Raw genomic sequence first — 5,772 nt, 5'->3', positions numbered from 1 at the left:
AAATCTGAAGTATTTAGATTCTCTACCTTTGTGTGGCCTGTTCTTCTTGCTGTTCCTTTCTACCTACATATCAATGAGGAAATGAGTCAGAAAAACCAGTAGGCTATGTTCTCTAGAAAAGGATGGAAGACACTCTGAGTTCTCAAACAGAGTCTAAAGAAAATACCAGGATTCAAGTTGACTTTCCTCTAAAGTTTGTTTGGAAATTTTAGGTTTTTTAATTAAGTCCCAAACTGGCCAAAATCCAGCCCCCCATTGCAAACTGAATTAAACTGAAGGGTTACTTTCATGTGACATACAGGTTACTTTCTTTGCACTTACTTTCAGAAAACTGGCAGGTTACTTTATGTCAACTTAAAGTTTACATTAAATATTACATTTTAGATATTATTTATTGGAAGTTAAAGGATAAATCATTTCAAATTTAGGGTAAAACCAATTTAATGTTCTTGGATGAACAATTATAACTATAGCCTGTTTACTCACCAACATCTTAGGGATCTCACACTCCAGGTGGCTTCTGGACCGGCTGTTAAAAATCCAGTTATTCTCACCAGTTTAGTGACTTAGGCTAGGCTAACAGCAGAGCTACTAATTACCAACCAAAGAAATATTGTCTCTGTTTATTCAAATGTCACCAAAAGGAGAATTAATCTGGCCTGAGTGAAAAACCACTCGCTGTACAATAAACATAAACTACTGCAAAAACAAAGATGTCTTTATTTCTAATAATCCAGGATTACAGAAATCTAACATCTATGCAAACATCACACACTAATAGAAAGTAAAACACGAGGTAAACTAAATGAATAATTTGAAAAAGGGTCTAAGAGTCCGTTGAGAAGGCTTATAAAGGGAGACCAAATGTCAATACATTCATTAATGTCCGTTTAAATTAGCTGCAGATATAATAAGCAAAAATAGAAACTGTTAAAATAATGTGACTTTCTTCAGTTTATTGTTAACAATATAGAAGAGTCAACAAAGGAGAATTAAGATGGCGGCCCTGCCATGCGGACTAGGGAGGTGGAGCAACGGGCTGGGAAATTACTTGGTGGTGATTTCCAAATGAAGGACCGTATCACCTGACTAAAGGGGGAGGGTTGGACAAAGGGGCGTATCTTAATTTAGGTTACAACATGGCTGTTCCTATTCTGCGAAAGAGGAGGGCTTTCCGATCTCCAGACAATAGATCTTAAGACTCAGGAAAATGACTTCCCCTGGAATGTAATGACCCATGGTTCTACAGGGTATTCAATCCTTAGTTACACTAATGCCAAACTCAGGATAAAGGAAACCAAGAAATGAAGATGAAAGGAACACATAGAGATGCTCACAACCAGTCACACTATATTCATTCACACCATGAAATCAGAGCTCTTTTATAAACCCTTTTTAAATGAAACATCAGCGTAAAGAGTCCAAAAGTTCAGATAAACGCTTTGCAAAGACCCGACTTAACTGAACTGGCCCAAGCTCAGCACCTTGATTAAGCATCAAATGGAATAATAGGAAGTTTAACTGTGAGTCGACCTGCAAGTCAGTTTCTGTGGAGGAAGGGTGGAGCAGCTTCAGATATCACCTTGGCTCCCAAACCAGGTCGGCTTTCGGAGAAATCTAGATCAGTCTGATGCGAGCAATAAGGGAATCCAATGGGCTTCAATTGAGGCAGGTAACTTCCGGTTATTCACAATGGCGTCCCCACGTGATTGGACTGCAACAAACTCCGCCTCTCTGGCTCCTCGCCAAGGAAAATCTGCAGGGCAGCTAGCGCAGAACTGGTTAACCAGGTAGACGCTTTGCGTTCTCACCAACGCTCAGCTGGTCGGCACGGCGATACACTGCAGTCAGTAGCTTTGACAGCAGGACAAGGGGGGGGGAAGCTACGGTCAGCTAACCTGACTCCGCCAGATGGATTTGCTCCACATATCCATCTGGAAACCTTCCGTTGAAGTAATTTTGGGAAGGGGCGAAAATACTGGTTAGCTGATTGGCCTATGTTGGTGATAGACGGGCCAAATAAACCAATCAGATCAACGAAGCATATGACGTACTAACAGAGCGACGACGAAGAGGAGCCAATTGATAGATCAAACTCTTGCTGAAACCAGTCGGGAGAAGAGCAAAAACATCTTTTCCTCTGAGAAAAGCCTCCAGAGCAGTGTTTTGCTCTTCTTTCAGTGAAGAAATACTCTGTAATTCCCATAAAACTTGCTCGATAGCCACGCTAACGCTAGTTTCATCGGCTGAAGCCGCCATGTTCTTTAGACTGAACTGTCGCGCTTCTCGTTGCGTCACACCTCAACCCGCCTCAAAGCCAACGCTGATTGGACGTTCGTTTGGTGAACGGCTCCACATTTTCTTTAACGGAGAGTCTCCAGACTGATCTGCGAGTGAAACCTTGAAAGCTCGCGAGATCAGGATGGTCTCACGAGGCTAACGGTCAGCTAGCTCGCAGAAAACATCCCAAGTTGCATTCAGCCTCTCCTAGCAGGCAGCGAAGCCGAGGGAAAAGAGAAAGAGCAGTTCCAGCTTCACCTCTGGGGGGGTTGGTCTGGTAGTTCTCTGGAAAGACGCCTGTTTCAGCCACAAAAGGGGAAGTTGGTGTGTGACTCAGACTCTTCAGCTGTGTTGAATCACAACACTGTCATGAAACTATATAGCTGCTTAACTGATTAAATGCATGTTACTTTCCTGAACTTTGCACTTTTTAAACTAACGCAACATAAACCTTACTTTGCTGTGAGGAGAAACTACTTTGTCTAACCAATGGGCTGAGGAGTACTTTATTGCCCATTCAAGAAACAATCAATTCTAAAGTATTATCATGAATACCTACTAGTTTCAAATATCTTAGTTTGAACATTAAAAAAATATATATTTTTATTATGTGTAACTTTTGGGAAGGCCTTTGCGAAACTGTAGTACATTTATCTGTACATTTTAAGAAATGAAAAAGAAGCACTTTTTAGGTTCCTGTAAACAAATAACTGGTCTTTAAAATAATTTAAGTTTTTAAATAAAAATAAAAAACTGAATAAAACCTGCCTATAGTTATAATATATTTTCCTTTAATTTATTTCAAAGTAACCTAACCTGTAAGTTGCTCTATAGTGCGTTTCTTCAGATGTCTGCCCCCTACTGGTGATAAATTAAAATGACACCCATGTTGTGCACAGCCTCACAGTCTGTTGTTCAGAGTTGACTCTGGAGATTTCCTTCATTAACAGAAAGTAACCTGCAAGTCTGCATTACATTAAAGTAACCAGCAGCCTCAGGGAAAATATGCTGAAATCCCCTTTAAAATTATTTGTAAGTGAAAAAAGTTATAAAATCATTAAATTCAGAAAAAGAAGCTAAACTATAGGCCTACTGGTAAAATACAGGTTGTTTATTTCATTATTTGTTTTTGGTTTTCAAACAAAGGTTATCAAATAAGTTTGGCATTCGAATAATAAGGAGTTTTCTGGCTCTAATAATTATGTTATTAGTTTACTGTTTTTTTTATTTGTTTTTTTCAAATGGAGCAGAAATATTAGAAACAGATTTATCTGTCAAAACTGTGATGGCATTTCTGCACAAAATGCTTCAACAATCAAACTTTCTCATGGGTGATTTATCCTCCACAGAATAGAAAATGGAAGCATTTCACTCCCCAAACATCCAGATAGAGAAAATAAAGTTAAATTGGCAGCTAACAGCAATATTATTTTCAAAGTCCAAACATTTAAAGGGCTCTGTTTGAGAATTTCCTTCTGTTCCGTTAGTTGTCCTCTGCTTTCTGCAGTTATAAGCTGTGTTTCATGTCTCCTTGATGCTGCTATCCGCGTACTGTGTAGATGGATGTTCAGCCTGAGTCCTGCACAGCATCCGCTGTTAGCGCTCCGCAACCTTTTGCTGGATCATCGTGCATCATGACGTCAAGTTAAGTGGTCAAGTTTGTGCCTCCAGTGAAGCAAATTCAGAGATGTCAATTTCTTTTTCTGTGTAATATTTCTGTATCACAATCAGTTATTTCCCTTTAGCACCAAACGAAAGCGGGCATTAAAAAGGAGATTTTTGTACAACTGCTATAGGACCTTAAAGAGTAACTAAACCCAAACTCTACTGTTCCTTTCTTTGTTTGTTTTCTCTTTGTTCAAGAGAAGCTGTATAATTGGGCCTTAAGGGTGCTATCTTTATGCTACTACTGTACAAAGTTTGACATTTTTGTGTAAGCTTGTTTAATTCTGCTTGTTTGGCCAAAAACAGTTGTAGTGCTGCCCTCTATTGGTTGAAGTGTGGCTACTGCATCATTGTCACATGTTCTAGCATAATGGTGGAACCGGAACCCGTATTTGGGAGGTCAGGGTGGGATAATTTCTGAAGCGATAACGTTCCAGTTCCTGCATATAAAGGCTCACATTCTGCATCAGATACGACCTCTACGTGGTTACGACCAGAACGACGACAAAAATGCTTCTCAGCACAGCAAGGCATTAATCCAATGTGTTTTTTTTTTCATGTGATCATCTTTTAAAGCTGTTATTTATTTTACATGCTCAGATCATTTAGTCATATCATATTTAATGTCCTTTCTCTTTGTCGGGACAGCATCGTCATCCCTGCACTTGGCCATGTCTCCTCGCACCGCCAGCTTCGGAGGCCTTTTTAAAAATATGTCTGGAGGCGGCAGGTTTAGTTACACTTTAGGGACTGGATGGATGATAAACATGAATCCATGAACTCAGGGGATGACAGGAGTTTTTTCTGAGTCAGAGCCAAATATTTGAAATACTCAACTTTACTGCGCTATAAACAACTTTTATCAACATGCAACCTTAAAGGGTTTGTATTAAGTTGGTTCCTTCAGAAAATTGATGGTCATGAGAAATTCTAACAGGCTACCAATCGAGACTTCTACTGATGTGAAAAGTTTCCAGTTTCTTTTTGTGTGGCATTTGGGAAGACAGATGCGACACAAAACAGTGAGAACTAAAGTGAACATGGAGTATTTCTCCACACAATGAGGTCTCAGATGCTTATAAACCACCATTAGCAGTTTATTTTAGAGGAATCACAGGGTTTCCACAAAATGTCTCCAGTTTTTATAACATTTTGAAGACTATTAAAGGGACATTGTGTAAGAATTACTGCCATCTAGTGGTAGAATGGGGGTATTTCGCTAAAAAAGAATGCTATACCTCTACCATATCGCTGCCTCAAACACTTAGAGCCCTGCCACATCTTAATGATTTATCCAGCGTCTGCCTGACGTTCCAGAATCTTCTAAAATGCTGCCATACGCTGAACTTTCTATGTATTTTTTAAATTCGGGTGTATAGATAGAGTATTCCTAACGAGCCCAGAACTTATGTCCAATTACAGCCTAACTTAACCATAATGCACGGCAGCATAATGCCCATGAAATGATAAAGAAAAATAAAGAAATTTTTCACGACATACTCGTCGTACGTCGACGTGTGCCGGCGAGTTTCAGCTTGCTCATAACTTATACTAAACTTACCCCTAACTTATCTAACCCATGCCAGCGTTTCTGCCAGATTGTCCGTACGTCAGACATACGCTGGTCTAAAGCGTCAAGGTGTGACAGGGGCTTTAGTGGTAGTGGTAGCCGCAGTGTGTGAAAAACAATCGATAACGCAGATATAGGAATGTCATCCAAGGAGTTTTCACCCGGGTGTAGAATAGAATAGAATAGAATAGAATAGAATAGAATAGAATAGAATAGAATAGAATAGAAATCCCTTTATTGTCCCACAATGGGGAAAT

This window comes from Cyprinodon variegatus, unplaced genomic scaffold (genome assembly GCF_000732505.1).
Source record: "Cyprinodon variegatus isolate N-32 unplaced genomic scaffold, C_variegatus-1.0 Scaffold1097, whole genome shotgun sequence".
NCBI lineage: Eukaryota > Metazoa > Chordata > Actinopteri > Cyprinodontiformes > Cyprinodontidae > Cyprinodon > Cyprinodon variegatus.
Note: the sequence above shows the minus strand (reverse complement) of the source record.